At 38.4% G+C, this 12480-nt stretch overlaps 1 protein-coding gene and 1 pseudogene across 2 annotated transcripts in view; one reads left to right on the plus strand and one right to left on the minus strand.

Annotated features, from left to right (window-relative positions):
* Positions 1 to 12480, minus strand: part of FNDC3B (fibronectin type III domain containing 3B) — a 345426-nt gene that overhangs the window by 330292 nt on the left and 2654 nt on the right. The gene's annotated exons all lie outside the window — the stretch shown is intronic.
* LOC131826119 (U4 spliceosomal RNA) lies at positions 5205 to 5268 on the plus strand (annotated as a pseudogene).

Here is a 12480-nt window from a genome sequence, read left to right on the forward strand (position 1 = left end):
GAAAACCTGCAAAACTAGCAAGTTAACAAGCAAACACCTGGAACCCAAAATTACCCCAAATGAAATGAAATTTATTTGAATTCTTAATTCTTTCACTTCTGAATCAACTACTATGCCCTGATAGGTTTAAGCAAACTCCCGGGAACACTGAGCTTAATTGAAGAGAATCAGAAAGCGAAATATAAATAGGAAAGGACACTGTCTCCATGTTTAAATTTAATGTAACAAGCAAATGGCCAAGTCTAAAAAGTTAGGTTTTAAAATTCTTCAGATTCTGATAGGTATCATTAAGATCCAGTTAAAGGAATGGCTCAGTAAGCACATAGCAGGATTAAAATATGGAAAAGTAAACAGACCTGGAAATAGCTGTGTTTCTTCATTAGTGAAGAAATTTTATAGTAAATTGAGATATCCGCTGCTAATTGAAGACTGAAATAAAATATAAGCCTTAAATTTGCTACCCATTTCTTTTCTCTTCCCCATACTTCTCCTTTAAAAAAAAAAAAAGAAAAGAAAAAGAAAAAACAGCATTTTAACAATTAAACTTACTTCCTTTCTAAGAGGCTAAAACTACTGATTGTGTAATTTCTTTGAACATGAATCTATATACACAGGCGAGTTGTAGTATTCCTTACCCAAAATGAAGTAAATTTCCACCTTCAGGTGATGGTAGTGAAAGTGTGTAAGGGTTAGACTGAAGAGGGTCTGAGCAATTTAAAATAAAAATAAGCAAATAAAATGCCCAAATCCTAAAATTAACATATTCCTTTTTAAATAAATGCCTGAAACCGTTCTCTTTACATCTTATGGGACACAACAGATTTTTTTTTTTTTAAGATTTTATTTAGTTATTTGTCAGAGAGAAAGAGGGCACACAAGCAAGGGGAGCAGGAGGAAGAGGGAGAAGCAGGCTCCCAGCTGACCAAGGAACCTGATGCCGGGCTCGATCCCCGGACCCTGGGATCACCACTGGAGCTGAGGGCAGATGCTTATTAGCTAACTGAGCCACCCAGGCGTCCCAGATTTTTAAAAGTAAGTCCTCCTGTGAGTTATAGCCAGGGTAATCTGCATCTGCAAACCTGCCCCCAGCAAGCCTTGAAAGCTGAGAGCAGGAGAGGAGTCCCAGTCCCCAGTTCCCCAAAGAGGAGGCTGCTCAGGCAGCCCAGCTTGGAGCAGCACTTCTTCACATGTTTCCCCATTTACAGCCTTCCTTCTGCTCAGAAGAGAAAGAAGGAAAGGAGGTTCCAAGAGCCCTCCCTGTTGGGTGGGAACACAATCCCCAGAGCAGGGCAGAGCTCCTTCTGGGCCCAGAGGGCATTTCCGGGAAGCAGCAGGAAACCTTGAGGTAAGACAGCCTGAGGGCGGCATCTTCATTAGTCTGAGTCCACACCACCCCACACAGGGAACAAAAGCAAGTTGGGCCCCACTTCAGAGCCTTGTCCTTAACTCACCTCAGTGAACTCACTTTCTAAAGATGGAGTAGAGAACTAAATGATTTCTAACAAAGGAAGCATTTAGGGTTGCCAGCTCCCCAGGTTTAGCCTGGGCCGTTTGGGAAAGCAACAGGGCTCCTCTGAATCCTGAGGTCACCTTTCATTAACTACAGGAGCCGCTTCTTTGAGCTCAGAGGAGAGACTCCCTCTAGTCACTGCTGTGCTGGTCCCATCTCTGTGGTAGCCTCTGGGACAACCCAAACACCACAAACTATTAGCCTTAAAAGGAGAGAAAGGGTTAGTATCCGCAGTGGCAGGCTCTGCTTTTCCAGGTGCAAATTGTAAGCACAGGATCTTGCTCTGTATAAATTAACTTAAATGAAAGGCTTCCAGGAGATGGATGTAAGATGAACAAAACTGTACTGCTACTCAGTGATTTCTTAAATCTGAGTTTTTCAAACGTCTGAAGAAGGTAAAAACTTCACTATCATTTCCTAACCGACTGCTCTAGATTTTTTCCATTCACTATATTGAATTTCTTATGTATTTCTACAAAGTACACTATAATCCGGTTTCTCTCATCCCAAGATTAAGAAAACAATCTAGGAAAAATCTAATCTCTTGGGAAATGTCCAGAATATTATTATTGGGGGTTTTTTTGAGATTTTATTTACTTGAGAGAGAAAGAGACAGAGATTGAGATAGAAACGGGAGGGAGAAGCGGGGGAGAAGCGGCTCTCCACGGAGCAAGGAGCCCATGTGGGGCTCAATCCCAGGACCCCAGAATCATAACCTGAGTCTTAAGCAGACGCTTACCCAACTGAGCCACCCATGTGCCCCTTATTATCATTTTAAAAATAAATTTTAGTTTTCTGGGCAAAAGGTTGAGCACATGGAAGGTCATCAACTAAAACTCAGTCTTAGAATCCAGCTAGTTACCTGGGAGCACAACACTTCCCCAAGTCTGAATATACAAATAAGGTACTTCATGGGAACTACTGAAGAGCAATGATGCAGATGAAAAGTTCTGGGAACAGTCTAGGTGATACTGCGAACTTTCTATGCCTTTCTAATCTTTGATTCACCTAACATTTATAGGGCACCTGGTATCTACCAGCTTCTGCTGCAGATACTGGAAACATACAGAAAAACAGAAAACAACACCTACCTTCCAGGTTAGGTTTATGAATATGGCTGGTGTGTGGTAGGTGCTTGACAGTTACTGGTCACTTACTACGTTTTACATCTTATTTGTGGCCACAGAGTGTTTCTAAGTTTGGCGCACAAATGACAAGTGTCCTGAACTCCTTTCTATATAAAACTGCCAAGAGCAGGTGATCGTTTTGCCCTGAAGAATAGGATGATAAAACCATTTTAAGTCCAAACCCTTCAATTCTGCCCTGATTCTAAACTAGAGTCCTTCTGGTCTCCTAAGCACTCCTTCCACAACTTCTCGTCTGCCACTGGTCAAGAAGGTCAATTTCCCAGACTTGCCTGATCATATCATTCACCTGAAATACTTGATAAAGTAAAGACTCCCAGATGACACCCCAGACCACAATGAATAAGAGCCCCCTTGCACCCTCCATCCCACTCATGCTATAATGCTCCACGAGACTCTACTTTCAACACACTTTAACTCCACCTTCTAAATAAGGTAAAACTCCTTACCTTCAAATAGCTGAGGTCATGCTCCTCAGGTTTTCATGATATGCTCTTTGACTCTTTTTCCGTGTCTTAGTTTTACACCAAACACTCTGGCCACTAGTCTCACAGGATCCCCTTTCAGATGGACCCACAATACCTCAACAAGGCATATTTTGGTTTATTTCTATCCCTTCATGTCACCTGTCTAGAATTTCCCTATAAAAGGATGACTTTGAACTACCACAATCTCTAAAAAGTTATCTTTTTCATATTTTTACCTATTAATTCCCACACTGAGTCCAATGGATATGCAAGATATATATAATCGAGGACCACATTTTTGGGGAATAAAAATAGAAGCTATTTGTTAAAATTTTTAAAATCAATGAGGAACCTGACACAGACATGAAAAAGCCCATTTATTCTCTGGAAAACTTTCAGTTTTTTTTTCTTTTTTTCCTTTCTTTTTTTTTTTTTTTTTTTTTAAAGTTAACTCTGTACCCAACATGGGGCTTGAACTCACGACCCCAAAATTAAGAGTTGCATGCTCTACTGTCTGGGCCAGCCACGTGCCCCTTTCATTTCTTTAAAAACTAGTAATAAATGCAAAGCCAGACTTGCACTGAAGGTGACTCATGCCTTTGTTTTACTTTGTTTAAATATTTATTAGATGCCTACTATGAGAAAAAAAAAAAAAAAACCTCAGGAACAGTGCTGGAAATAAAAATGTCCACAACATGGCCCATGTTTCAAAAAGGTCAACTTCAGTAGAAATACTGACAGAGCACCTGAGGAAAGGCATGACGTGTAAATGGCACATTCCAGCTTGGAATCCATCCATCTGACCACCCAGGGGACATTTACTATGCACTCACCATGAAAGACCCTAAATCAGTTATCACTCCCACATTCAAGTTAGAGGGGCAAGGAGACAATAAGACAACACCGAAAAGGACAAATGGTCTCCAAAGCACAGATAAAGTCCTAGAAGAATTTATTTTTTTTTAATATTTTATTTATTTATTTGATAGAGAGAGATCACAAGTAGGCAGAGAGGCAGGCAGAGAGAGAGGGGGAAGCAGGCTCCCTGCCGAGCAGAGAGCCCGATGCGGGGCTCGATCCCAGGACCCCGTGATCATGACCCGAGCTGAAGGCAGAAGCCCTAACCCACCAAGCCACCCAGGTGCCCAGTCCTAGAAGAATTTAAAGAAAACTACAAATGACCTAAGAGGAGGCTCTGGAACGTAATGAGGGTATGCAAAATGGAATAGGACATTCTTTTCTTTAGAGTAGGCAAAAATTAATGAAGAGCACTCTGCAGGGTGCCTGGGTGGCTCAGTGGGTTAGGCCTCTGCCTTTGGCTCCGGTCATGATCTCCGTCCTGGGATCCAGCCCAGCATCTGGCTCTCTGCTCAGCGGGGAATCTGCTTCCCCCTTCTTTCTCTGCCTGCCTCTCTGCCTACTTGGGATCTCACGGTCTCTGTCAAATAAGTAAAATCTTTAACAACAACAACAAAAGACTACTCTGCAAACAAGTTATGATTCTTCATATCTCTACTAGATATAAAGAGATCATCTCTCTGCCTTTTGTTATCAGTTGGTCATGAGAATGCCTCTGGAGGGAGTAATTAGTAGGCCACAAAATCACCTGCTATGGCATGAATACCGTTTACATATACACAGCAAAGAAAATACAGTACACCACAGAGTGAGCAGAGCACACACTCAGTACCATCATATACCCTTGCAACTTTATACTGTTTTCTAGGAGTTCAGGAATTAATGAACTCTTATGGACAACAAATACTTTTTTTATTACTTTAATTACATACATATATAATTAAAGTAATGTAATTTTCCCTATAACTTATTTGTGTATGAACTTAAATCTTTCCACCTGAATTTTTTTCTTTCTTGTATTCCGAACATGCACTTTATACCTGATGTTTAAGTTTTATACTTAATCACTTAATGGAAATCCCACCATCTTTTTGTAAGTGACCTACCCAAACTCAACAGCAGTATCTCAGGAGCAAAAAACAAAAACAAACCACCAACATTCAGGGAACAGTAACTACCACAAAATTACTAGCTGCAAGGGACAAGTTCATAATGATGGAAAAAACCTTTACGCAGTGGCAGTATCGCAGCCAATGAGGTTTATCTGAGGCGTGATTACTGCTAATAATGAATAAAACAGAATACTACATGCTTTCTTCACTCTATCCCTTCCAACAGGGTTTAGTCTAAGGACCAGAAGAATGTTAGCACCTAAACACTTCAAACGTGCGTACTAACTGAAACAACTTAGAACGTTTCTAAGTATTTCTCCTAAAGTACTGAAGAGCTAATGGAATAGAAAATATGACAAGTCTAAGTGCACATCCCTGATTTTTGGCTGACTCACAGTGAAATTCAGCATAGATTACTTTACCTTTAAGTACCTACATTGTCTTTGGGTATTAATAAACTACCAGATTCATCTAAATATTAAAATGTCTTTTCCCCTCCCTCCAGAGATCTACTACTCTTAAACAGGGTCTTAAATTCAAGTCAGTTAATAAAATGAGGGCACTCTGATCTCTAAAAATGACCTAGGGGAATCTCTCCTTAGAATGCAAGAGGAGGGGGCGCCTGGGTGGCTCAGGGGGTTAAAGCCTCTGCCTTCAGCTCAGATCATGGTCCCAGGGAGCCTGCTTCCCCCGTTCTCTGCCTGTCTCTCTGACTACTTGTGATCTCTGTCAAATAAATAAAATCCTTTAAAAAAAAAAAAAAAAAAGAATGCAAGAGGAGGAGGAGGAAAGAAAAACAGACAAAAAAACACCAGCAGTAAGGAGTAAGGAGGTAAACCAAGGCGGAGCAACTAGAGACAAATGGAGATGGTGTGGAATAAATCTTCAATATCTTTTCTTGCTTTTTATTATGGTAAAATATACATAACAACACATTTATCATTTTGACCATCTTTAAGCATACAATTTCAGTGGCATTAAGTACATTCACAATGTTACACAACCATCACCGTGAGTCTTTCTAAAACTTCCTTATCCCAAACAGAATCTCTATATCCACTAAACAGGAACTCCTATTCCCCTTCCCTTAGCCCCGGTAATCTCTATTCTACTTTGTGACTACGAATTTATCTCTTCTAGGTACCTCATGTAAGTGGAAACTCATAGCATTTGTCCTTTTGTGTCTGGCTTTTCTCACTCAGCATGTTTTCAAGGTTCATGCATTTTATACCATTCCAATCCTTTTTATCGCTGAATAATATTCCATTGTAAGTATCTACTGCACTTGGTTTATCCATTTATCTGTGAATAGACGCTTGGGTTGTTTCCGCCTTTACGATATTATAAACACCGCTGCTATAAACACTGGTGTTCAAGTATCGGTGGGAGTCACTGCTTTTAATTATTTTGGGAACACACCTAAGAATGGAGTTGCTAGGTAATTCTATATTCATTTTTTTGAGAAACCACAAAACCATTTTCCATGCAGCTCTACCTTTTATGTGCTCAACAGCAATACAGTAGGGTTCCAAGTCAATGTACTTTCAAGTCTTTTCTGATTCACTAATTCAGAATAATGTTTAACTCTATTACTCTAAAATGGAATCATTTTTGAGACAAGAGAAAAACACAAAAGAAAAACCAGAAAAAGCACTCTCTAAAGATAGTATTGTCCTCTTAAACAACTTAAACAATGGAAGAGACACTTAAAAGGGGAAAAAAAAAAACCCAAAATATAAAAAAAAGCATAATATCCTAAAAATATATGAAGTATCCCACACATAAAACTTGTACTGTAAAAACTGACCCCTAAAAAGTCATATACTCGAAAACTTCATTGTCTGAGTAACTGGATATAAATACACTGAAGTATTTTTAAAGAAACTTATTCTTCTTACCAGTCAGTTCTTTCAGCTGCCCAGGAAGGTCCTGCTTTAGTAAAAGCAGAGGAGGGAGCGTAATGGGCTTATTTAAATACTACATCCAGGACTTTCCACAAGTTTGCCCAAATGGCTAGGAAGGGGAGATAGGCAACTAAAAGTAATAACGATATTCTTAAACTTTTAACACCTGCTCTCACCCATCTGCCACCAAGTGCTTACAGGTGATAAAAGAAATTAACAAGTAGCGAAGCAAATGTCAACAGAAAAACTCCAAAACAAATAAACAGACATAACTGAAGTCTACTGGTGGGGTAAGGTGTGAAAGATATTTGCTTGTTGTTGTGCTTTACTCTGCATACAAAAATATAGTTCTAACTTTTGCTAGTAAACTGTTCCTAGCAAGGGATAGCATTGAGTTAATCAACAATGCCAAGGGCTCTTGGGTCTCTACTGAACACACCCCCAGGAGAACCAGCTTCAACCCCTACTGCAGTTTTACACTGTTTTTACAACTGATTTTTCCAAAGTGCTTAAAAATAGTTTGTTCTCCTAATTTGGAAAATATTTCCTCTTATGATCTATTTAAACTTCTGTTAACAGTAAAACCTTTTCATAGAGAATAGGAAACCAAACTTTATCCTAGGCTTGCCTGGATAATTGCAAATTCCTAATTAGTTACATCAAGAACAATGGAGTTATTTTTAATAAAGACCCCTCTTTCACCAGTTACAGAGAAGTTAAATCCCTTAGGAATAAATTAAATCACGCTATTTCCTGGGATTTCAGAGGCTTCAATCATTCTCAAATTTACATTTGCTCATATATGAAGACAATTTTCTAGATAGTTACTTCAACAGAAAGCTCTTCATAATTGAAGACCAGGAGTTGGTATCAAACTAACTTAGTTCAAGTAAACTTTTCTGATTGGTTGCCTTTATAGAAATCTTCAACTTCCAGAGTTAAAAGGAGGATGTATCAGAAAACTTAAATTCCAATATAAATTTAGTTTTTGTTTTTTTTTTAATGTTTTTTTTTTTTTTTTTTAAGATTTTATTTATTTATCAGAGAAAGAGAGGAGGAGAGAGCGAGCACAGGCAGACAGAATGGCAGGCAGAGGCAGAGGGAGAAGCAGGTTCCCTGCTGAGCAAGGAGCCCGATGTGGGACTCGATCCCAGGACGCTGGGATCATGACCTGAGCCGAAGGCAGCTGCTTAACCAACTGAGCCACCCAGGCGTCCCTAAATTTAGTTTTAAACATAGCCTGTAAGTGCTGCAATTTTAACACTTCTCAAATTTCAGAAAGGACTAAAGAGTTGAAGTTGCTACCATCCTGCCCTAGAAGTTTGGTGGCAGACACTGTTCTCTACACAACATTCCAAAAATACAAACAAAATACCCTGTAAGTTAATAAAAAAATGCTTTGTATTTGTCCCAAAAAAGTCAGAATAGAGTAGAATATCCCATTAACAAAGAATCTAGTCTAGAACTCAAGAAATGCTTTCTGAGGCACTAAGTAAGTGAATGAAATAAAATTAAATACCATCTCACTAAAACCTTCTCCCTCCAGTTATTTAAAACTGACAAGCAGTGTCAAGATATCAAAGAAACAAAACATTAGGAGCCAATGCCTGAAACAACAGTGAGCACTGCCAACAAGGGCATCTCATCAGCCAAGGGCACTGAAAATTACAATCTAGGAGTTACAGAATGCTAGACTTGTGTATCTCGAGTAGGGGCAAATAGAAAAGATTCAAAGATGGATCCACTTTCAAAATGAGAAACACCCCCACACTACCTTAGCTGATTTACATCTGGCGGCCTAAAAAACTTCCTGTCCCCCATGCCCTCGCCAACACCCCATCTTTTTGGTCCACAGAGACCGATCCTAGACAGTAAAACTGCACCATCAACAATTCCCCTCCAGATAAGCTCCTGAGTAGGCACAAGCCTCTCCTGAGTTCTACCTTGCAAAGCCCCAAAGTAGCATCAGGTCATCTGCCCAGCGGGCCTGTGCTTGACTTGTACAGAGACCTGCCTGTCTAATGACGATGCAAGTACTTTCTGCCTTGCTGAAGCACATAACACCATACCATACCTCATATTCTTTTATTTATTTATTTATTTGGCAGAGAGAGAGAGCGCGCCTGCCAGAGTGTGCGGAGGTATGGAGAAGGAAAGAAAAACTTTAGCAGACTAGTCTCGGACCACAGAGCCCCATGTGGGGCTTGATGTCAAGACTCCTAAGATCTTGACCTGAGCTAAAACCAAGAGTCACATGCTTAACCGACTGCGCCACAGTCGGTGGCAAAAAAAGGTGTGTGTGTGTACACAGACACATATATATACATATATGTAAGTGTATAGTATATATATACTATTTATGTATAAGTAGTGTATATATATATACCTGTATTATTTATTATATATGTGTATCTGTATATGTATAGATATATCTAGTATATATATACTATTTATGTATAAAGTGTATATATATATATATATACCTATACTATATATATGTGTGTGTACATCTGTATATGTATAGATATATCTATCTCTCTATATTCAAAGTAAACTAAAGAATAAAGCTTCTCCTCAAGCACTTGGGCATATTCCCAACAGCCACAGGATGAGAAATAAGGTTTGCTTGAAAATGTCTTTTACCAAAAAACTCTCATTTAATGGATTAACCTCATTAATGTGAAAAATGGCAATTACGACTTCTAAAATGGAAACACAGGTAAGGTGCAAAGCTCCCTGGACCTGAAAATATTCTTTTCCCCCCATTCTCAGCTGTAATTACTGGAAGCTCAAATAATAGGCTTACTTGGATAATATACAATGACTAAAGCCTTATGCCTCTAACATTCAGTATTGAAAGTTCCTCTAAAAGACTGCATTTTTCCCCTTGATCTCAAGAAAAACCCCAAATCAAACAGACTCATGTCCACGTCAGCAATGCTAGCCAGCTATCAGCTACAGCTAAGGAAAAACTTGCCCAAAACATGGAGCTGGGACGACTTATGTAAAGTACAATTTTTGAGAGGTCACAAATCAACTATTCATTCAGAATAAGGAGAAAATGAACACAACAATGTGAAGCTTTAAGCTTTATTTACTCATCAAAAAGGGAAAAATAAATTCTTTTTCAAACTGTCCACATGCAATTTGGAGGTCTCTAAAAATGTGCAAAGTAATGTCACAGGAACAGCTATTCTGGAATGTAAGGGACTACGGAGTTTGTGTAAGTCTTTACCAAACACTTTTCAATACACTGACTCATTAATTCCTTGGACAACCGTTTGGCAGGGGGAAAAAAAAAAGGCATGGATGAGACGTTTCCTCTTTATAAAATCAGGAAATCCAAACTAAGAGAGGTTCAGAAGTGGATCAAAAATACACAGTTAAAAAGTAAAGTCAGTCCATGGCAGAGCAGATTCTGATTTCAAACTGATACTCAGAGACAGCCCTCATCAGACATTTAAGATTTCTAATCTTTGCCCATTATCTGCCCATCTCTCAATATCTTTTGTCTTTTAAGATTTTAGTAAGTCTCTCACTTGTATTAAATGCCTTGACGTTAGACAAATGGAACCAGGTATCATGAGTTAAATGGTGGTTCCCATACTGGTCACACTGTAATCCTATTTATAATATGGTGTTTATCCTGGTTCCTTGAAAATAACTATGCTCCCAAGGGTCAGGAATGGGTATGAAAAGGGTGTTTCAGCTATCTCAACACTGTCATTAACTAATGACTCACCTGTAATTGAAGTGACAAGTTTGAAAAAGCTGGAGGCCATGCAATTCACCTAACACTAAAATAATATAGATCAATTTAAAGCTGATTTACAAGTCTAGGTCTTTCAGGATCAAATAATGCTCTCGCACCAGGATCATGAACTGTAATTAATCCTGGGAAGTATGAAAGGCACAACAGATTCAGATATATTTATACTGAACCTGAAAGTTACTTCTTTAAAAATCCTAATAAAAAGATTACTTTATCATTTGTCTTTTCCTGAAAGTAGTATGCCCTCCCTCCTCCAAAAAGTATTCAGTTACTGGACATTTATAGATAGAATCCAGATAAATGCTTACTTAACAGGAGCTGAAATTTTCACTATTTCATACAAAATCATGAAAGTTGTTGCAATTCCTCCTATCAGATGAATTCTAAAGTGCAACAAAGATAAATTCAACTTACTAATCAGAAAACTACTTGACCATTTGCCACCAAGAGTATTGCTGGTTGCTTGTTTTCCTCTTAGATATATTCTTCCCCATTCACAGATGAAATATAGTGTTTTATAGTTGAATTTATTCTTTGGTAGTAAAGCAACGATTTTAATTCTTCGGATTAATTCTACAACTACATAAGGAAAAGTTAATGATGGTTTCACCTTTTTATTTACCTGACATGACATCATATGAAAAGAATCACCTAGTGAATAGGTAAACATGGTTATATTATCAGGTCATTTTTTTTTTTAACCCCCACCAGTGATTTTTCATAGTGCCTCCTATTTACACTCTTTCATTATACTAAAATAACCAACAAGGCCTGCCTTTTCAGCTGTTCCTACAAACGATTAGTTTAACCAAACAAAAAAATGTCACTTAAATTTTTGTCCATCAATTTGAACTATGTTATGTAAGCATTTAAAAAAAAAAAAAGTGCTTATTTTACCCACTCCAGGTTTAAAAGCAAAACTGAGGTATAGCTGACTCAGCATTTAAATTCCACTGGAAGGCTGGATCTAAGCATCTTCTAGTGTTAAGAAAGAACACTGAACTAGATCTAAAAAGCAGTATGACCCTGTTAAACACAAACATATTTGAGAGTCAGAAAGTTCTACACTGTGACTTCCAATACAGTAACCAGTAGCCACAAGTCGCAGTTTAAAATAATTAAAAGGAAATACAATTTTTTTTAAGTAAATAAAATGTAAAATGGAGTTCCTCGGTTGCACTAAGCACATATCAAAGGTACAACAGCTAACATGCCTTGTGGCTGCTGTATTGGAAAGCGCAGCTACAGAGCCGTTTCCACCACCAAAGAAAACCCTACTGGTAGCAAAGTGATCTCACAGATGTTAAATTCTTGTGAACCTCAACACCATTGTCTGTAAAATGTCCATAACATAACATAAATTTAAAGACCGCTATTACAATTTTAATGAGACAATATATTTAAAAAGCACAGTACAAAGAGCTTAGTACACATTAGATATTCAAGAAAGAGGAGTTATTAATACAATCCTATTCTGGACTTTAACCAACGATGGAAACCCTGGACAAGTCACTTTCCCCCCATGAGCCTCACTTTCCTAAACTGAAAAGTTTAAGAAGTTCTTCTGACTAACATCTAAGGACACTATCAAATCCTACCATGTTAAATGAAGTATTAAGCAAAAGGGGCACAATCTCTTCCTGAATAAATTACTACCTAGGCTCCTACAGTCTCCTAACCAATCCCAAGCATTCTTCCAAAAATCCCAGAAG

This window comes from Mustela lutreola, chromosome 2, assembly GCF_030435805.1.
Source record: "Mustela lutreola isolate mMusLut2 chromosome 2, mMusLut2.pri, whole genome shotgun sequence".
In the NCBI taxonomy this organism is placed as follows: Eukaryota; Metazoa; Chordata; class Mammalia; order Carnivora; family Mustelidae; genus Mustela; species Mustela lutreola.